Source organism: Cervus elaphus, chromosome 9 (genome assembly GCF_910594005.1).
Source record: "Cervus elaphus chromosome 9, mCerEla1.1, whole genome shotgun sequence".
Lineage (NCBI taxonomy): Eukaryota > Metazoa > Chordata > Mammalia > Artiodactyla > Cervidae > Cervus > Cervus elaphus.
In genome coordinates this window covers 4691677-4714151 of record NC_057823.1, presented here as the reverse complement: position 1 = coordinate 4714151, position 22475 = coordinate 4691677, and the positions used below count along the sequence as shown (strand labels likewise).

General features: G+C 40.5%; 1 pseudogene; it reads right to left on the bottom strand.

Annotated features, from left to right (window-relative positions):
• Positions 1-2463: 2463 nt before the first annotated feature.
• On the bottom strand, positions 2464-3824 carry LOC122700846 (annotated as a pseudogene).
• Positions 3825-22475: the final 18651 nt, after the last annotated feature.

Here is a 22475-nt window from a genome sequence, read left to right as displayed (position 1 = left end):
TTGTTAATTTCTGTTCACTAACATTTCGCTGACGATTTTTGCATTAGTGATATTGGCCAGTAATTTTAGTTTTTGTGTTGTCTTTGTCTGATCTTGGTGTCAGGGTGATGATGGCCTTGTAGAATGAATTTGTAAGTGCTTCTTCCTCTACAATTTTTTGAAAGAGTTTTAGAAAGATAGGCATTAGCTCATCTATAAATGTTTGATAGAATTTTCCTGTGAAGCCATCTGGTCCTGGGCTTTTGTTTTTTGGGAGATTTTTTTTTTATCACAGCTTCAATTTCAGTGCTTGTAATTGGGTTGTTCATAATTTCTGTTTATTCCTGATTCAGTCTTGGAAGATTGAACTTTTCTAAGAATCTGTCCATTTCTTCCGGGTTATTTATTTTGTTGCCATACAGTTGTTCATTGTAGTCTCTTATAATCCTTTGTATTTCTGCATTCTCTGTTGCAACCTCTCCTTTTTCACTTCTAATTTTGTTGATTTGATTCTTCTCTTTTTTTCTTGATGAGTCTGGCTAAATGTTTGTCAATTTTGTTTATCTTTTCAAACAACTAGCTTTAAGTTTTATTAATCTTTACTATTGTTTCTTTCATTTCTTTTCCCCTTAACTTCTGTCCTGGTCTTTATGATTTCTTTCCTTCTGCTAATTTGGTGGTGGGGGGGTGTTGTTCTTCTTTTTCCAGTTGTTTTAGGTGTAAAGTTAGGGTGTCTATTCGATGTTTTTCTTGTTTCTTGAGATAGGATTGTATTGCTGTAAACTTCCCTCTTAAAACTGCTTTTGTTGCATCCCATAGGTTTTGAGTTGTTGTGTTTTCATTATCATTTGAGTCTAGAAATTTTTTTATTTCCCTTTTGATTTCTTCAGTAACCTGTTGGTTATTTAGAAACATATTGTTTAATCTCCATGTGTTTTTGTTTCTTACAGTTTTTTTCTTGTAATTGATATCTAGTCTCATAGCGTTGTGGTCAGAGAAGATGCTTGATATGATTTCAATTTTCTTAAATTTACAGAGGTTTGCTTTGTGACCCAAGATTAGTCTATCCTGGAGAACGTTTCATACACACTTGAGAAGAAGGTGTATTCTGCATTTGGATGGAATGTCCTGAAGATATCAATATGTATCATTTAAGACTTGTGTTTCCTTAATAATTTTCTATTTTTATGATCTGTCCATTGGTGTGAGTGGGGTGATAAAGTCTCCTACTGTTATTGTGTTACTGTCAATTTCTCCCTTTATCTCTGTTAGTGTTTGTCTTATGTATTGAGGTGCTCCTATGTTCGGTGCTTAGATATTTACAATTGTTATGTCTTCCTCTTGGATCAATCCCTTGATCATTATGTAGTGTCCTTTCTTATCTCTTGTAATCTTCTTTATTTTAAGGTCTATTTTGTCTGATATGAGGGTTGCTACTCCAGCTTTCTTTTGCTTTCCATTTGCAGGAATATAATTTCCATCCTCTCACTTTCAGTCTATATGTGTCTTTAGGTCTGTAATGGGTTTCTTGTAGACAGAATATGTACATAGGTCTTGTTTTTGTATCCATTCAGCCAGCCTGTGCCTTTTGGTTGGAGCATTTAATTTGTTTATATTTAAAGTAATTATTGATGTATATGTTCCTATTGCCATTTTCTTAATTGTTTCAGGTTTGGTTTTTTAATTTTTTAATCAAAGGATAATTACTTTTCAGAATTTTGTGGTTATCTATCATACATCAACAAGAATTAGCCATAGGTATACCTATGTCCCCTCCCTCCCATCTCCCTTCCCACCCCACCCTTCAGCCTGTCACAGAGCCCCTGTTTGAGTTCCCTGAGTCATACAGAAAATTCCCATTGGCTGTGTGTCTTACACATGGTAAGACACTCTCTGTACATCTCGCCTTCTCCCTTCTCTCCTTCCAACTTGTCCATAGGTCTGTTCTCTATGTCTGTTTCTCCATTGCCACCCTGAAAATAAATTAATCAGTGCCATCTCTTCAGATTCCATATGTATGTGTCAGTATGTGATATTTATATTTCTCTTTCTGACTTACTTCACTTTGTATAATGGGCTCTAATTTTGTCCACCTCATTAGAGCAGATTCAAATGCGTTCCTTTTTATGGTTGAGTAGTATTCCATTGTATATATGTACCACAGCTTCTTCATCCATTCATCAGTTGGTGGACATCTAGGTTGCTTCCCTGTTCTAGCTATTGTAAATAGAGCTGCAGTGAACATTGGGGTACATGTGACTTTTTCAGTTTTGATTTCCTCAGGGAATATGCCTAGCAGTGGGATTGCTGGCTCATATGGTGGCTTTATTCCTAGCTTTTTAAAGAGTCTCCATACCCTCTTCCACAGTGGCTGCATCAGCTAACATTCCCACCAACAACGTAAGAGTGTCTCCTTTTCTCCACACCCTCTCCAGCATTTATTGTTTGTAGACTTTTTTTTTTTTTTTCATGTTTCTCATTGCCTCTTTGTTCAGGTCTTTATTCAAAATTAGCTGTCCAAAATGATTTGGCATTTATGGAATAAACAAATTTAAGTTTATGCAGCAGCCTTCTTTTCCTCTGAGGTGGGTTTCTTTTCTGTGGGTTCCTTTTCAGCTGCTGGTTTCTTGGTCCCTGCAGCCTTTTTCCCCATTGCAGGCTTCTTCAGCTTCTTATCACCAACAGCCTTCTTTTCTTTGTTTCCCACCACAGGCTTCTTGCCCTCAGCCCCCTTCTGATCTGATTTGGCTTCTAGCGCTGCTGCTGCCTTATCCATGTGGATTTTGTGGTTCTTGGCCTGTTGAAGAATGGTGTTCCGGTGCATGGTCTTTGCGTATGGGTTAAGCTTCAACATGATTCTCAGGTTTTTCAGTGGATTCTTCTTCAGGACACTGCGATGAATCTTCTTGCGTCGTGCTCGGAGTGCTCTTTGAATTTCTGGGCTTTTCAAGATTCTGCTAAGGTCTGTATTGAGCATCTTGTGCATGGGGAGGTTGTAGTTACTCTTGAGGGAGGCTGCTTTACGCCAAGTGCCATACAGCTCATCCAACTTTCGGAAAACACTTTCAGTCCAAATGCAGAAACGTCCCACATGACCACCAAGAGCAAGTTTCAAAATGTTCAGCTTGCTTACATTAAGCAGAGTAATTCCAGGGATGTTTCTGAAGGCCTTGATGATACCATTGTCTTCATTATGCAGGGTCCCCTGCGCTGGATACGGCGAGGGTTTCTCATTTTGCCTTTGCCAGCTCTCATTCTCTGAGAGGCGCGAACATTTTTGATATCATTCCAGGCCTTAAGTTTCTTCAGAAGCAAAACAGCCTCCTTGGTCTTCTTGTAGCCTTCAACTTGATCTTCAACCACCAAAGGAAGTTCAGGAACTTCCTCTATACGATGACCTTTAGACATGACCAGTGCTGGTAAGGCTGAGGCAGCCAGTGCAGAGCAGATGGCATATCGCTTCTGCATTGTATTCACTCTGCGGTGCCAACATCGCCAGGTCTTGGTTGGTGCAAACATGCGGTCCCCACGACACATATTTCTAAAAGCACCCTGACCAGAACGGTGAGTCCCGCCACCTCAAACCCTGGGAATTCGAGCCACAGCTCTGCCGGTACCCCAAGACTCAGCACTGGTTTGATGACCTGCTAATTCACTGACAGCATAGGGCTGTCTGTTGTTTTTGCACAAGTTGGTGGGAACAAAGTTAACAATATTGGGTCGAATGGGAGGCTTGAACACAGCAGGCAAAGTGGCATTTTTGCCAGAGGACTCCCCCTTTTCAGAGTACACTGATATCTGTGGACGAGCACATGCCATGGCGGGGAGAGGAGAAGGCGACGCTCCTCTCAACCCTGCAGCTCCCACAGGAAAAGGTGTTTGTAGACTTTTTAATGATGGCCGTTCTGACTGATGTGCGGTGTATTTCGTGTAGTTTTGATTTGCATTTCTCTGATAACTAGTGATGTTGAGCTTCTTTTCATGTACTTGTTAGCCATCCATATGTCTCCTTTGGAGAAATGTATCTCCAGGTCCCTTTCCCCAGTTTGTGATTGGGTTGTTTGCTTTTTGGTATTGAGTTGTATAAGCTGCTTGTATATTTTGGAAATTCATTCTTTATCAGTTGTTTCCCTTTCTATTATTTTCTCCCATTCTAATGGTTGTCTTTTCACTATGTTTGTAGTTTCCTTTTGCTGTGCAAAAAACTTTTGAGTTTAATTAGGTCCCACTTGTTCATTTTTGTTTTTATTTCCATTACTCTAGGAGGTGGGTCATGGGTGTTCTTGCTTTGATTTATGTCATCAAGTGTTCTGCCTATGTTCTCCTCCAAGAGTTTAATAGTTTCTGGTCTTATATTTAGGTCTTTAATCTATTTTGAGTTTATCTTTGTGTATGGCATTAAGTAGTGATCATTCTTTTGCATGTAGTTGTCCAGTTTTCCCAGCACCTGTTATTGAAGAGGCTGTCTTTGCCCCGTTGTATATTCTTGCCTCCTTTGTCAAAAATAAGGTACCCATAGGTGTGTGGGTTTATCTCTAGGTTCTCTATCTTGTTGCATTGGTCTATATTTCTGTTTTTGCACCACTACCATACTGCTTGATGACTGTAGCTTTGTAGTATAGTCTGAAGTCAGGAAGGTTGATTTCTCCAGCTCCATTCTTCTTTCTCAAGACTGCTTTGACTCTTTGGAGTCTTTTATGTTTCCATATGAAATGTGAAATTTTTTGTTGTAGTTCTGTGAAAAAAAAGCTATTGGTAATTTGATAGGGATTATATTGAATCTGTAGACTGCATTTGATAATATAGTCATTTTGACAATTTTGATTCTTCCCACCCAGGAACATGAAATATCTCTCCATCTGTTTATGTCATCTCTGACTTTCATCAGTGTCTTATAGTTTTCCGTATACATGTCTTTTTTTTTTTTTTCCTTAGGTAAGTTTATTCCTAGATATTTTATTCTTTTTTTTGCAATGGTGAATGGGATTGATTCCTTAATTTCTCTTGCTGGTTTTTCATTGTTAGCATATAGGAGTGCAAGTGATTTCTGTGCATTGACCTGCGACTTTGCTGAATTCACTGATTAGCTCTAGTAATTTTCTGATAGTTTCTTTTGGGTTTTCTATGTATAGTATCATGTCATCTGCAAACAGTGAGAGTTTTCCTTCTTCTTTTCTGATCTGGATTCCTTTTATTTCTTTTTCTTCTCTAATAGCTGTAGCTAGGACTTCAAAACTATGTTGAATAATAGTGGTGAGAGTGGACACTTGTCTTGTTCCTGATCTTAGAGGGAAAAACTTTTGGCTTTTCACCATTGACAATAATGTTTCCTGTGGGTTTTTATATAATGGCCTTTACTATGTTGAGATAGGTTCCTTCTATGCCCATTTTTTGAAGAATTTTTATCATAAATGGATGCTGGATTCTGTTAAAGGCTTTTTCTGCATCTGTTGAGATGATCATGTGGTTTTTATCTTTCAATTTGTTGATATGGTGTAGCACATTGATTGATTTGCACATATTGAAGAATCCTTGCATCCTGGAATAAACCCAACTTGATCATGATGTATGAGCTTTTTAATGTGTTGTTGGATCCCGTTTGCTAGAATTTTGTTGAGGAATTTTGTATCTATGTTCATCAGTAATTTTTGCCTGCAATTTTCTTCTTTCGTGTTGTCTTTTCCTGGTTTTGATATCAGGGTGATTGTGGTCTTGTAGAATCAGTTTGGAAGTGTTCCTTCCTCTGCAAGTTTTTGGAAGAGTTTCAGAAAGATAGGCATTAGCTTTTCTCTGAATGTTTGATAGAATTCGCCTGTGAAGCCATCTGGCCCCGGGGAGATTTTTGATCACTGTTTCAATTTCAGTGTTTGTAATTAGGTTGTTCATAATTTCTATTTCTTCCTGGTTCAGTTTTGAGAGGCTGATCTTTTCTAAGTATCTGTCCATTTCCTCTTGGTTGTCCATTTTCTTAGCATATAGTTGCTCATAACATTCTCTTATGATCCATTGTATTTCTGTGTTGTCTGTTGTAACCTCTCCTTTTTCATTTCTAATTTTATTGATTTGATTTTTCTCCCTTTTTTCTTGATGAGTCTGGCTAGTGGTTTGTCAATTTTGTTAATCTTCTCAAAGAACCAGCTTTTAGTTTTTATTACTCTTTGCTATTGTTTCCTTCATTTCTTTTTCACTTATTTCTGCTCCAATTTTTATGATCTCCTTCTTTCTGTTGACTTTGGGGGCTTTTTGTTGTTCTTTTACCAGCTGCTTTAGATTTAGAGTTTGGCTGTCTATTCAATGCTTTTCTTGCTTCTTGAGGTATGACTGTATTGCTATAAACAACCTGCTTAGAACTGCTTTTACTGAGTCCCATAGGTTTTGGGTCATCGTGTTTTCATTGTCATTTGTTTCTAGGAATCTTTTGATCTCTTGTTTTATTTCTTCAGTAACCTCTTTGTTATTGAGTAATGTACTGTTTAATCTCCATGAGTTTGTGGTTTTTTTTTTTTTTTTTTGCTGTAGTTGATATCTAGCCCCACAGCATTGTGGTCAGAGATGATAATTGATACATTTTCAGTTTTCTTAAATTTACTGAGCCCAATTTATGCCCAAGATGTGGTCTATCCTGGAAAATATTACATGTGCACTTGAGAAGAAAGTGTATTCTTCTGCATTTGGATGGAAAGTCCTGAAGATACCAATTAGGTCGATTTGGTCTAATGTTTCATTTAAGGTTTGTATTTCCTTATCAATTCTCTGTTTTGGTGATCTGTCCATTGAAGACAGTGGGGTGTTATAGTCCCCTACTATTATTGTGTTGCTGTCGATTTCTCCTTTTATGCCTGTTAGTGTTTGTCTTATATATTGATGTGCTCCTATGTTGGGTGCATAGACATTTACAATTGTTATGTCTTCTTCTTGGATTGATCCCTTGATCATTATGTAGTGTACTTCTTTCTCTCTTATGATATTCTTTATTTTAAACTTTATTTTGCCTGAAATAAAGATTGCCACTCCAGCTTTATTTGGTTTCCATTCACATGGATTATCTTTTCCATCCTTTTACTTTCAGTCTGTATGTGTCTTTCAGTCTGAAGTGGGTTTCCTGTAAGCATCATATATATGGGTCTTGTTTCTGTATCCATTCAGTCAGTCTGTATCTTTTGGTTGGTGCATTTAATCCATTTACATTTAAGGTAATTATTGAATATATGTTCCTATTGGCATTTTCTTGATTGTTTTGGGTTTGTTTTTGTAGGTCTTTCTTTTCTCTTGTGTTTACTGGCAATGTAAGTCCCTTTAGTATTTGTCACAAGGCTGGTTTGCTGATACTGAATTCTCTTAATTTATGCTTGTACTTAAAAGTTTTGATTTCTCCATCAATTTTGAATGAGATTTTTGCCAGGTATAGTAATCATGGTTGTAGGTTTTTCTCTTTCAGTACTTTAAATATATCCTGCCACTCTTCTGGCCTGTAGAGTTTCTGCAGAAGGATCTGCTGTTAATTGTATGGGTTTTCTCTTGTATGTTACTTGTGGCTTTTCCCTTGCTGCTTTTAATATTCTTTCTTTGTACTTAATCTCAGTTATCTTGATTAATATGTGTCTCAATGTGTTTCTTCTTGGGTTTAACCCATAGGGGACTATCTGTGCTTCTTGGACTTGACTATTTCCTTTCCCTTGCTGGAAAAGTTTTCAACTATAATTTCTTCAAAAACTTTCTCGGTGCCTTTCTTTTTCTCTTCTTCCTCTGGGACCCCAATAACTCGAATATTGGTACATTTAATGTTGTTCCAGAGGTCTCTGAGGCTTTCCTCAATTCTTTTCATTCCTTTCCCTTTATTCTGCTCTTCAGCAGTTATTTCCACTATTGTATCTTCCAGCTCACTTATCCATTCCTCTGCCTCAGTTATTATGCTATTGGTTCCTTCCAGAGTATTTTTAATTTCAGTAATTGTGTTATTTATCTCTGTTTGCTTATTCCTTATTTCTTCTATGTCCTTGGTGATTGTACTAATTGTGTTATATTCTTCTTGTATTTTCTCCATTCTATTTTCAAGTCTTTGGAGCATCTTTACTATCATTACTCTGAATTCTCTTTCAGAGAAATTACTTATTTCCTCTTCATCTATTTGGTCTTGTGAGTTTCTGCTTTGCTCTTTCATTTGTGTTATATTTCTCTGTCTTTTCATCACCATCATCTTTTTTTTTTTTTCTAACTTGCTCCACTTGAGGTCTCCTTTTCCCAGGCTTTAGGATTGTATTACTTCTTCCTTTTGATTTTTGCCCTTGGAGGGAAATGTTGGTTGGGTGGTTTGTGTTGATTTCTTGTGCCTGTGTTCTAGTGGGAGGAGATCAAGTAGGTAATTACAGAAATACTGGGACATACCCGCACACACTTTCACACATACAGTTTTAACCAGAGTGTTCTAAAGAAAAGAGTACAGGAGATTGACTTGGTGAGCAAGGGAAACCAGAGGTGATATCAACCAGCTGAAAGCAGAGTTAGCTAATGCTCAATCTGGAAATCTGAGCATGAGCAGAGGGCCAACTGGGGCATACAGCACAGAGAGCTCAGCAATTTAACTTACTTGGCGAAAGAAGAAAGAGTGAAGGAAAAAATGGAGAATAAAAAGAGAGAGAAAAGAAAGAGGTGAAGGGAGGGAAAAAAGAAAAGGAATGGGCGGCGAAGAGGATTTAAAAAATTTAAAAAGAGAGAAAAGAAAAAATAGAAAAGCAAAAAAGATTAATGTATATTCAGGAATAGTTACAGCCAGTAAAGAACAATAGGAAAAGCAGTTGAACATATCCAAAACAAAATCCATAAATTCATCAAGAAGAAAGAAAAAAAAATGAGAAAGAAAAAAAGAAAAAAACCTAAAATCAATTTTTTTCTTGCTTGTTTTTTGACAAGAAACACAAAGAGGAAAACTCCACAGCACTGCAAAAGGCTAATATGGAGTTGGAAAAAGATAGGGGGGATACACTGTGTGATTTATAAGAAAAAATCTTAAAATGAATTTGTTTTTTAACAAGGAAAACAAAGAAGAAAACTCCACACCACCACAAAAAGCTAATGTGATGGTGGAAATACATTGGCGAATAAGCAGTGTGATCTATAAGAAGAAAGAATCTTAAAATGAATTGTTTTTAATAACAACAAAAATAAAGAGGAAAATTCCACAGCACTGCTAAATGCTAGTGTGAAGGTGAAGATATGTTGGGGGAATACACAGTATGATTTACAAGAGAAAAAAGAAAAAAAGGAAAAAGGAAAAAAAAATTAAAAAGGGTTCTCAAGGTCCTAGTTGTTAGTTGTGGTCTGCCCGGGTGGATGGGGTTGGGTTACTGTCCTGTGACGTTTTCCTGGTTGGCGGAGCTTGTGCCTGTGTTCCGGTTGATGGAGCTGGATCTCGTCTCTCTGAAGGGCAGCAGAGTCCAGTAGTAGGTTTTGGGGTGTCTAGGGGTTCAGTATGCCTCTGGGCAGTCGTTCTAGCTTTCCCGGTGCTGGGCGCGTCTATTTCCGCAGCGCTTCAAAGTGGCTCTCTCAGCATAACTGCAAAGCTGCCAGTCCCCTGCTTGTCCCTGGGATCATTGCTGTTGCTTCTGTTCCCCTGACACGACCTACACTGCTGGCCAAAACTTGCTAGGTAGGTACTTGTGGATCCTTCCCTATCGCAGCAACTTGTGTGGGGCTCCCTCAGCCCCCTAAGCTCACCCTCTGTGTCATGGGCTTGTGCGCACTTGTCTTAGCTCCCCGGGTGCACACTCTTTGTCACGGGGCTTGTGCGCACTTGTCTCAGCTCCCCGGGTGCACACTCTGCGTCCCGGGGCTCGTGAGCACTTGTCTCAGCTCCCCGGGTGCACACTCTTTGTCACGGGGCTTGTGCGCACTTGTCTCAGCTCCCCGGGTGCACACTCTGTGTCACGGGGCTTGTGCGCACTGTTTCAGCTCCCTGTGCCCGCCCTCTGCGTCTCGGAGTTTACGTGCATTTGTTTCGTCTCGCTGCCTGCACTCTTTGTCCAGGGGTTTATTTTTTCTTCTTTCTGCTGTGCCAGGAGGGTCGTCTGCGCTGCCCAAGTTTGCATGCCTCCCCTCTTTCAGCACCCCAGTCCCGCCCTTTGCGCCGGCTGTGTTTGTCTGCCTGGGCCCACCCTCTGTGCTGCCTGCTAGCTAGGTTTGTCTGCCCCATCACACTCGGCTACCTAGGCCTGCCCTCTGTGCTGCAAGGGTTGTGTGCGCTGGCTGGGTGTGTATGCTGCACCACTCTCGGCTTCTGGAGCCTGCCATCTGTTTGGGGCCACAGTCCATGAGCTGTTAATGGGTTGAGAAGAAAAGCTTTCTCTGTTCGCTGCCCTCCAAGTCCCTGCTTTGCCTGGTTTTCCAAGACTTAGCAACTCCCCTTTGGGTCCTCCTGTGAGGGAGTTTCCCTGGGCATGGGTACTCTTGTTTCAGGGCTCCCTCTCTCCCTTGGGGCACAAGCTCCTGCCCAGAAGTTCTCCATCTATTCCTTTTTTATGTCTCCCTCCTATCTCCTACCTCATTTCAGGGAGCTTAGCCTGTCCCCCTGGAGGCCTGGGGTCTTCTGCTGTTGCCTAGAGGTTGCTTGGTAGTTGTTACATATCTTGATGAGTTTTTTATGTATCTGGAGGGAGGCTGGCAATCTCCTCATCTTACTCCTCTGCCATCTTCTCTCTACTCTGATGTTTGATTTTGTAGATCTTTTTCTTCTCTTATATTTCTTGACTACAGAAGTCCCTTTAACATTCGTTGTAAAGCTGGTTTGGTGGTACTGAATTCTCTCAACTTTTGCTTGTCTAAAAACCTTTTGATTTCTCCATCAATTTTGAATGAGATCCTTGCTGGGTAGACAAATCTTGGTTGTAGATTTTTTTTCCCGTTTCAGTACTTTAAATATATCCTGCGATTCACTTCTGGCCTGCAGTTTCTGCTGAAAAATCAACTGTTAAACATGTGGGTTTTTCCTAGTATGTTACTTGCTGCTTTGCCCTTGCTGCTTTCAATATTCATTGTGTTTAATCTTTGTCAGTATGACTAGTATGTGTCTTGGTGTGTTTTTCCTTGGGTTTATCCTCTAAGGGACTCTTTGTGCCTCTTGGAATTGATTATTTCCTTTTCCATTTGGGGAAAATTTCAACTATAATCTCTTCAAAAAAATTTTCATACCCTTTCTTTTTCTCTTCTCCTTCTGGGACCCCTATAATTTGAATGTTGGTGTGTTTGATATTGTCCCACAGGTCTCTGAGACTATTCTCAGTTCTTTTCATTCTTTTTACTTTATTCTGCTCTTCATAAGTTATTTCCATCATTTTATCATCCAGCTCACTGATTCGTCCTTCTGCTTCAGATATTCTGCTATTGATTCCTTCTAGAGTATTTTAATTTCCGTAATTGTGTTGCTTGTCTCTGTATGTTTATTCTTTAATTTTTCTAGGTCTTTTTAATTGACTCTTGCATTTTTTTCCATTCAGTTTTCAAGGGGTTTTTTTTTTTTTTTAATCATCTTTACTATCATTAATTTGAATTATTTTTCAGGTAGTTTGCCTATTTCCTCTTCATTTATCTGGGCTTCTGTGTTTCTAGTTTGATCCTTCATTTGTGCAGTATTTCTCTGCCTTTTCATTATTTTTTTTTAACTTATTGTGTTTGAGGTTTCCTTTTCCCAGGCTTCAGGGTTGAATTCTTTCTTCCTTTTGGTTTCTGCCCTCCTAAGGTTGGTCCAGTGGTTTGTGTGAACTATGTATAGGGTGAGATTTATGTTGAGTTTTTTGTTATTGTTGTTTGTTTTTCCTCTGATGGGCAAGGCTGAGTGAGGTGATAATCCTGTCTGCTGATGATTGGGTTTGTATTTTTGTTTTGTTTGTTGTTTGGCTGAGGTGTCCTGCACAGGGTGCTACTGGTGGTTGGGTGATGTGGGTCTTGTATTCAAGTGCTTTCCTTTGTGGGAGTTCTCACTATCTGATACTCCCTAGGGTTAGTTCTCTGGTAGTCTAGGGTCTTGGAGTCAGTGCTCCCACTCCAAAGGCTCAGGGCTTGATCTCTGGTCAGGAATGAAGATTCCACAAGTTGTTTGCTATAGCATTGAGATTAAAACAAATACCCCAAAGCGAGAAACCAAAGATGAACCCCAGACAAATGGCAGTTACAAAATCAGGGAAATAATAATTAAAATAATGGAACACACACACATATACATATACACCCATTAGCAAAACCAAAACAGTCCAACAAAAATAAAGTACAATAGATTGACCCAGTGGACAAAAGAAACCAAAAATTATATCTACCAATTAAAAGCAAAACTAACTAAAGCACAAACTGGAAAACAAAACTAAAACAAGGTGCTAAGTGGGGAATAAAGCAATGAAAACAAAACTAAAAAATATGTTGAGAGGAAAGGAAAGAAAATAAATATAGAAAGAACATATATGCAAAGTTAAACAGAAGTAGATAAAGATTTATATACTTTAAAGATTAACTGCAAGGGAAAAAGAACAGTAAGAAAAGCAAACAAAGGAATAAATGTAGAAAAAATAGTAATAGATTTATAAAAAAAGGAAGAAGGAAGAAAAAGAAAAAAAAAAAAAAGGAAATCTCCACAGAATTGCAAAAGCCCAATGTAGAGGCAGAGGCTTATAACAACAATAAACAGTGTGACTGAAAAAAACACTCAAAACCTTAATCAGATTTCATAGTGCCAATAAAATCGACAACTACAATGTGGGGTGGGAGGGGGAGAAAAGAAAATGAAAAAAGAAAAAAAATTCAAAAGAATCTACAGAACAAGTCAAAACATAAGAATAATAACTGTTTTTCTTGAGTCACTGCTGTCAGAGTCCTTTCCCTCGCTGGGAGTCACAGTCCTCGTCACCTCCCTAGGACGGCCTCCAACAGTGTGCTGGTCTCTGGACCTGCTGTGGGGGCAGCTCAGACTCTAATCTGCTCCTACTCCTGTGAGTTCTTGCCTCCAATCCCCACAGCTATCAGAACTAGTGCATTTTCTTTTGTGGGAGCTCTCAATGACCTCTTATATATTCCATAGACTCAGAGTCTGCCTAGTTGATCATGTGGATTTAATCTGCACTTGTACAGCTGGTGGGAAGGTTTTGGGTCTTCTTCCTTAGCCACACTGCCCCTGGGTTTCAGCTGTGGTTTTATTTCCCCCTCTGCATGTAGGTCGTCCACTGGGGTTTGCTCCTGAGGCTGCCCTGGAGGACTTGGGTTTGCCCTTGTGAGGGCCACGTGTGGAGGTGGGGCAGCTGCTTGGGTCGCAGGGGTTCTGGCATCACCAGGTACTGAGGGGGGTTGGCAGCTAGGGCAGCAGGAAATACAGTGCTCTAGAAGGGTATGGCCAGTATTGGCCAATAGGCTCCAGTATTCTTGCCTGGAGAACCCCCTTCCCTGACAGAGAAGCTTGGCTTGCGGGGACCCTGGCGGTGCCAAGTGTGCAGGATACAGACTGCCTCTGCCACAGGAGTGATGGCCCTATGGAAGTCTGTTTTTGAGCCTCTTGTAGCTGGCGATCAGAAGGCCTCTTTGCCCAGTCTTCCTCCGTAGCTCCGCCCATTCAGGCACTTAGAGGGCTCCCTTGCCTGGGGTCCTTCTCTGTTGTTTGGTGCACCAGGCACGGAGGGGGGCCCCCTGGCTGGGGTCCTGCTCTGCAGCTCCGCGTCAGGCACTTACAGGGGCCCCCTGACTGGGGTCCTGCTCTGCAGCTCCGAGTCAGACACTTACAGGGGCCCCCTGGCTGGGGGGTCCTGCTCTGCAGATCAGCCCGTCAGGCACTTACAGGGGCCCCCTGGCTGGGGTCCTGCTCTGCAGCTCCGCGTCAGGCACTTACAGGGGCCCCCTGGCTGGGGTCCTGCTCTGCAGCTCCGCCTCAGGCACTTACAGGGGCCCCCTGGCTGGGGTCCTGCTCTGCAGATGAGCCATCAGGCACTTACAGGAGCCCCCTGGCTGGGGTCCTGCTCTGTAGATCAGCCGTCAGGCACTTACAGGGGCCCCCTGGCTGGGGTCCTGCTCTGCAGCTCTGTGTCAGGCACTTGAAGAGCCAGCCTCTCTATTGTTCAGCTGCAGATGCTGGCATTGTGGGGAGAGAGAGACTATGGTGATGGCTCCACCCCGCTATGCACGAGTCAGCAGTATTGCCTTGCTTCCATGGCTGCCCAGCTTTCCTCCACAGGCATTTCCCACCACAATCTCCTCCCTCACATCCCTTCAGTCCATCTCTCCACAGCAGCCCTGCCTTGGGATTGCTCCACAATCCCTAAGCTCCAGCTCCCAGCTGCTGCGCCTTCTAGGGGATGTATAGCTGCACCAAGTTCTGATTCTCATTCCGTTTAGGCTGCCACAGATAAGCTGTTTCATTCTCAGTCTTAATGTTTCTCCTTTGACTCAGGCAATTGCCCCTATGTGGGGATCGGACTCCTGCTTCAGTTCCCCCACCTGCCGATGGCAGGTCCTGTCCTATTAACACTCCTGTATTTTCCTCCTAGTCCCTTCATCCTACTGAGTTTTTCATGGTTCTATATATCCTTTTCCACTGGTCAGGTACTCCTGTCCACTCCCAGCTGGTGTTCTGCATGTACTTCTGTGTCTGAAGGTGTATTCCTGATGTATCCGTGGAGGGAGATGTATTCCATGTCCACCTGCTCCTCTGGCATCTTGTTCCCACATCTGTAAAGATCGAGTTTTTCTTTTGAATTAATTACACTGTATCAGGTATTAGTTGCAGCATGTTGGACCTTTTAGCTGGAGCATGTGGGATCTAGTTCCCTGAGCAGAGATTGAACCCGGGCCCCCTGCATTGGGAGCACTGAATCTTAGTCACTGAACCACTAGGGAAGCCCCTCAGGGATTTTCTAAGCGTGAATCTTTCCTTGGGTATGCACAAGGCTTCCTAGATCCCTCATTGTGTGTGGTAAATTTTCAAAGCCCTTATTCTTCAGAGTTGGAGAAGGCAATGGCACCCCACTCCAGTGCTCTTGCCTGGAAAATCCCAAGGACGGAGGAGCCTGGTAGGCTGCAGTCCATGGGGTCGCTAAGAGTTGGACATGACTGAGCGACTTCACTTTCACTTTTCACTTTCATTCATTGGAGAAAGAAATGGCAGCCCACTCCAGTGTTCCTGCCTGGAGACTCCCAGGGACGGGGGAGCCTGGTGGGCTGCCGTCTATGGGGTCGCACAGAGTCGGACACGACTGAAGCGACTTAGCAGCAGCAGCAGCATTCTTCAGAATATCTCATCCTTTCCCCTCCATGTTTCTGGCATGTCCACTGTTTGCCCCAACTGTTACTTTTTCTCTCAGGTAGGAAGCAGACAGTCAGCAACTTTGCTCATTTACGTTTTAATGTTTTTGACAAATATCCTCAGTGCAGCCACTCCTCCACCCAGCGAGATTTTGAAGGTGGAAAAACAAAGGTAAGCCCTTTGCATTGGTCCTTCAGTGAACTCCATAGAGAGCTCAAAAAAAGCAAACACATATCCTTGGGAACAAGGTTCACTGTGTTCCTGGCTACCAGACTGCGAATGTAGATTGCTATTTTCAACTGCTGCCACTCCAAGGATGAAACTGGGAAAGGGTATGTTAAACAGCCACAAAGTTCTGCTATTCTAAAATTTTCAGTTTCTTACCATGGAGGTTTTAGCCAATTCAGTAAGGCAAGAAAAGATTGGAAGAGATGTAAAACTGTCATTATTCACAGACCACATTAATGTCTATTTATGTAAAAATCTGGTAGAATCTACAAAAAAGTTACTTAAACTAATAAATGAATTTAGCAAGCTTGTGGGATATCAGTAAAAAGTCAAAGTAAAGATCCAAGTAAAAAGTCAATTTTATTCCTATATATTATTATATTATTATAATATTAGCAATGACCTATTGCAAATTAACACATTAATTCTCCTCCAATTAACCTATAGATTCAATGTAACCCCAATTAAAATCCAGCAGGGTTTTTTTAATATGATGTTTTGAAATATTAATGTATATCATAGTGAAATGATTATTACAGTTAAGCTAATTAACATATTCATCTCCTCATATAGTTACCATTGTGTGTGTGTGTGCTGAAATCTCAGCAATTGTCCAGTATTTGATACAATATAATTAAGTATAATGTGCATGCTGATCTGTTCATCTTACTTAACTGTAACTTTGTACTCTTGACCAACGTCTGATTTCCACCACCACCTCCCTGCTTCTGGTACTATTGCTCAACTTTATGAAGATATGGATATTCAGTGTTTTTAGACTCCACATGTCAATGATGTCATGCAGTATTTGTCTTTCTTGTTTAATAATTTTTAAAATATTTATTTATTTATTTTTGGCTGCATGGGATCTTAGTTGCAACAGAAGGCAGCAAGTGGGATCTTGGTTGCACCACATGAGTTCAGTTGCCAGGGGCATATGGGATGCTAGTTCCTCAACTACAGTTAAAACCCTCGTTGCCTGCATTGCAAGGCAGATTTTTAATGACTGGACTACTAAGAAAGTCCCAGTATTTGTCTTTCTGTGTCTGACATTTAACTTAGTGTAAAGTTCCCCCAGTTTCATTCACATTGTCACAAATAGTAGGATCTCATATTCTTTAGACATTATAAGTATCATAAGATGTTATGATGTTATATAGATATCAAGGGAACATTTCATGTAAGGATGGGCACAAAAATGACAGAAATGGTATGGACCTAACAGAAGCAGAAGAGATTGGCAAGAAAATACAAACTACATAAAAAAGATCGTAATGACCCAGAAAACCACGATGGTGTGATCACTCACCTAGAGCCAAACATCCTGGAGTGTGAAGTCAAGTGGTTCTTAGGAAGCATTATAACAAACAAAGCTAGGGAGGTGACAGAATTCCAGCTGAGCTATTTCAAATCCTAAAAGATGATGCTATTTAAGTGATGCACTCAATATGCCAGTAAATTTGGAAAACTCAGCAGTGGCCACAGGACTGGAAAAGGTCAGTTTTCATCCAGATCCCCAAGAAAGCCAATGCCAAAGATGTTGAAACTACCATACAATTGTGCTCATTTCACATGCTAGCACAATTATGCTCAAAATCTTTCAAGCTAGGCTTCAGAAGTACATGAACTGAGAACTTCAAGTTGTACAAGCTGGACTTAGAAAAGGCAGAGGGACCAGAGATCAAATTGCCAACATCTGTTGGATCATGGAGAAAGCAAAGGGGTTCTAGAAAAACATCAACTTCGCTTCATTGACTACACTAAAGCCTTTGACTGTGTGGGTCACAACAAACTGTGGAAAATTCTTAAAGAGATGGGAATATTAGACCACCTTACCTGCCTCCTGAGAAACCTGTATTCAGGTCAAGAAGCAACAGTTAGAACCAGACATGAAACAACGGACTGGTTCCAAACTGGGAAAGGAGGACGTCAAGGCTGTATACTGTCACCCTGTTTATTTAACTTATATGTAAAGTACATCATGCAAAATGCCAGGCAGGATGAATCACAAGCTGGAATCAAGACTGCCAGGAGAAATATCAACAACCTCAGATATACAGATGATACCACTCTAATGGCAAAAAGTGAAAAGGAGCTAAAACACCTCTTGATGAGGGTGAAAGAGGAGAATTAAAAAGCTGGCTTGCAACTCAACATTAAAAAAACAAAGATCATGGCTACTCGTCCTGTCACTTCATGGCAAATAGATGGGGGAAAAGTGGAAGCAGTGACAGATTTTATTTTCTTGGGCTCCAAAGTCACTGTGGACAGTGACTGTGGCCATGAAATTAGAAGATGCTTGCTCCTTGGAAGGAAAGCTACGACAAACCTAGACAGTGTATTAGAAAGCAGAGACATTAGTTTTCTGACAAAGATTCATATAGTCAAAGCTATGGTTTCTCCAATTGTCATGTACAGATGTGAGGGTTGGACCATAAAGAAGGCTGAGCACCAAAGAACTGATGCTTTTGAATTGTGGTGCTTGTTAGAGAAGATGCTTGAGAGTCGCTTGGACTGCAAGGAAACCAAACCAGTCAATCCTAAAGGAAATCAACTCTGAATATTCATTGGAAGGACTGATGCTGAAGCCCCAATACTTTGACCACCTGATGTGAAGAGCCGACTCATGCTAAAGACCCTGATTTTGGGAAATATTGAAGGCATAAGGAGAAGGGGTTGGCAAAGAATGAGATGGTTAGACAGCATCACCAACTCAACAGACATGAATCTGAACAAACTCCAGGAGATAGTGGAGGACTGAGGAGCCTGATGTGCTGCTGTCCCTGGGGTCACAGACACGACTTAGCAACTGAACAACAAAAAAACCTTTACAACACCGAATTTGAAAATTAGACAAGATAGGGCCCTGAAAAAAGCACAACTCAGCAAAACAGAAAGAAGAATAAATAGAAAATATGAAGAGTTTAAATATTAAAGTGATTTAATCTATAATTTAAGACCTCCCTAAAAAATACTGTAGGCTTTGTTGGCTTAAGCGGTAAATCATCCTAAACATTCAAGGGAGAAATGACAACCATCTCACTTCACTTTTTCAGAGGAAAAGAGGGAGCACTTCCTTGAGAAAAGGTAATAACAGGTCTGGACCCTTTTTTTTTTTTTTTTTCTTTTAATTTTTTTTTATTAGTTGGAGGCTAATTACTTCACAACATTGCAGTGGGTTTTGTCATACATTGACATGAATCAGCCATGGAGTTACATGTATTCCCCATCCCGATCCCCCCTTCCACCTCCCTCTCCACCTGATTCCTCTGGGTCTTCCCAGTGCACCAGGCCCGAGCACTTGTCTCATGCATCCCACCTGGGCTGGTGATCTGTTTCACCATAGATAATATACATGTTGTTCTTTCGAAACATCCCACCCTCACCTTCTCCCACAGAGTTCAAAAGTAATCAGGCCTGGTAACATGGCCTGTTGTCTTCCTCAGGTCATTGTTTTCCTTGGAAGCATATGGAGTGTAGATACAGGTGGAATACTGCTGTTCACCAAGAACTGATGATGGACCCCATTTACTGTGGATTATCAGTTTGTGTGACTGTGTCCAGACCAGGAGACTTGTGAGTTGGCATAGAAGCCCAAGCTATTGGAGGGAAACCAAGACAGTGGCTTCTCTGTGTTGAAGTCTGATGGATTTGTATGTCAAGTTAGCTGAACTAAAACTGTTTCCCAGAATTTCCATTGCCACACAGTTCCAGATTACTGTGGGTATCATGAGACTGTGGACGTGGAAATGAAGCAGCAGTCACATTCTTTAGATGCAATGCCCAGTTGCAGCCCACAGAGCCCCCTCCTGCTTGTTCACTTGTTTGCAGAGGGGTAGATTCCCTGAGGGTGAAGTTCTTTCCACTCCTGACAGATTCTCTTTTAGCTTCTCAGGCTCCTGGGCCAGGTACACACTTATCTCCCTGATGAAGGGATTCCAGTTTATCCAGAAGGTTACTTTCATCATCAGAGCTCAAGGCTTGGAAACAATGAAAGATCAGTGCGAGTTCTGGCTCATTCTCATACACTCCAGTCCATCCTCACAGCTTCCCACTTGTTCCAGTTCTCTTCTCTTCTAATTGCCTGCTCTGCTGATCTCAGATTCCAGCACCAGGCACAGAAGAAATGGCTTTACTTAATTTGTTTAGCTCTCACATTTCATAAGGTCCACCCCCCCCCCCAAAAAAAAATCCTTATAATCTCCTGCTAGTTCTGTTTCTTTGATCAAGTCCTGACTGATACACAAAGTCATCCTGATGTCATCTGTGGCAGTCATGCATGCATACCTCAGTGGAGTGGGGGGTGGAGTGGACAAGGGGCTGCATCCTATATTGTGGCTGTATTGTTCCCAGTGGACCTTATCAGGAGGTATATGATTTGACATGTCTCGTTACTGACAGTGTTAACCTTGGTCACTTGGTTAAGGTGGTGTCTGCCAGATTTCTCCATTATAAAGCTACTATTTTCTACTTTGTAATTAATATATATCTTCTTGGGGGAGACTGAAATTATTAATTTTTAGCACTCTTTAATGGTTCCTTGCCTGCTTTGATTGTTACAGTGGTGCTTGCCAAGCAGTGATTTTCCATTTCCATCATTCCTCCTTCATTTATGAGTTAGAATTCTACTATAAGAAAGCATTTCCCCTTCTTATTCACTTAATTATATATTTAGATACTTATTTATATCAGATTCATGGATGTTTATTTTTCCTATGTGAGTCTTAACCTATTATTCATTTTGTTCCTCAAATCTTGCCACATTTGGCCACTGGGACCCTTTCAAGCTGGCTCCTCTCTCAAAGGACCATCTTTCAGTTTGTTGATTTTTTCTATTGTGCGGACACTAAGTTGCATCCAACCCTTGCAACACCATGGACTGTAGCCCTCCAGGCTTTACTGTCTATGGGATTTCCCAGGCAAGAATACTCCAGTGGGTTGCCATTTCCTTCTTCATGGGATTTCCCAGGCAAGAATACTCCAGTGGGTTGCCATGTCCTTCTCCATGGGATTTCCCTGACCCAGGGATCAAACCCATGTCTGCTGAAATGCAGGCGGTATCCAGCTTTGTGGGTGAGCCTTTACCCCTGAATCAGCAGGGAAGCCTTCTCTATTGTTTATATATTTGCTGTTTTATTGGTCTCTGGGGCCAGTAACAAAGCTCCCTTTCCTTCTCATTTATTGCTGTTTCCCCCCTAACTTTTGCAGGCCTTAACTTAACAAAATTGATTTTTAAACCTTCATTCTCCTACAAACAAATATTTGGAGTGTTAAATGTCCTTGCAAGCTCTGTATTAGCTGCATCCTGCAAATATTGATATGTTGGACATTGTTTTAAGCTTTCAGTTTGAATATCTTCTAATTTTCCATATTTTGACCCACTCATTACTTGGAAAAATTCTAATCAATTTAAAATATTTAGAAAATTTTGAGATTTTTTGTTTGTTTTTGACTTCTAATTTAGTTTCACTGTGCTATATGCTCTGTATATATGTGTATACATGTATACATATATGTAGTATATGCTCTGGATGGTTTCAGTGAAAAGTGTTAGGAAAAACGTTTGCACTAGTTAAGTGTTTTATGGACCAGCACATGGTTTATTCTGATGAATGTTTCATGTACACTTGAAGATAGTATGTGTTCTAAAGTTGTTTGGTATAGTGCTCTGTGAACAGCAGAGTAAGTGTGCTGATAATACTGTTAAAAGCATTCACTTATTACTGTTTTTTGTTTCACCTTGGTTTGTATAATTTACTGAGCTAGAGTGTAAAACTTTCCAACTATAATTGTGAATTTGTGTAATTCTCCATTATATCTGTCAGTTTTTGCTTCATGAATGTTAAAACATTTTTTATCAAATGTATGCACATTTATGATTATTATGTCTTCCTGGTAAATTGATATTTATCATTATGAAAGATCTCTATCTTTGGTAATATCCTTGTTCTGAAACTTACTTTGTTAACAGTAGCCATCCTAGATTTCTAACAATTAATCTTTGGTGGTATATCTTTAATATAATTATTATTACATACATTTATTATAACATATATAATTACATATAACTTATAATATGTTGTACAGTTATGCATATATATATATGTATATATATATATCAGTTCAGTTCAGTCTCTCAGTCATGTCTGACTCTTTGTGACCCCATGGACTGCAGCATGCCAGGCTTCCCTGTCCATCATCAACTCCCGGAGCTTCCTCAAAGTCATGTCCATTGAGTCGGTGATGCCATCCAACCATCTCATCCTTTGTCATCCCCTTCTCCTCCTGCCTTCAATTTTCATATATATGTATATATATATCTGTATATTTAAAAAACCAGGGTTAGTTGATCAGTTGTGTCCTACTCTTCACAACCCCATGGACTGTAACCCACCAGGCTCCTCTGTTAATGGTATTTCCCAGGCAAGAATACTGGAGTGGGCAGCAATTCCCTTCTCCAGGGGCTCTTCCTGACCCAGGGATCGAACTTGGGTCTCCCACATTGCAGGCAGACTTTTTACCATAAAGAGCATTTATTTATTTATTGTCGTGTTCAATCATGAAACTTTAATAAGGAATCTTTACAAATTAGTGCCTGAACAAGATTTTTTTCTTCTTTACAATGATGAATAGTTTTTCTTTAATTTTTATTGGAGTGTAGTTGTTTTGTGATGTGTTAGATTCTTGCTCTACAGCGAAGTGAATCAGTTAATGTATACTCTCTTTCTTAGATTTCCTTCCCAAGTAGATCACCTTGAAAGGGTAACAGGCAGGAAGGCTAGGGGTCTTTAACAATGTCTGTGTATAAGAAAGGTCTTTCATAAATACATTCAAAGGGGGACAGTCCCCCCTTTTTGGGGTCAGTTCAAGCCCTCATTAACGCTATGGGTAAAACTTTAAGCCTCTTGAGTTAATTTGCACAGATGTCTCTTAATAATGTCATTAGGTTTTTCAACCTTTCCTGATGATTGGGGTCTCCAGGAACAGTGTAAGTGATATT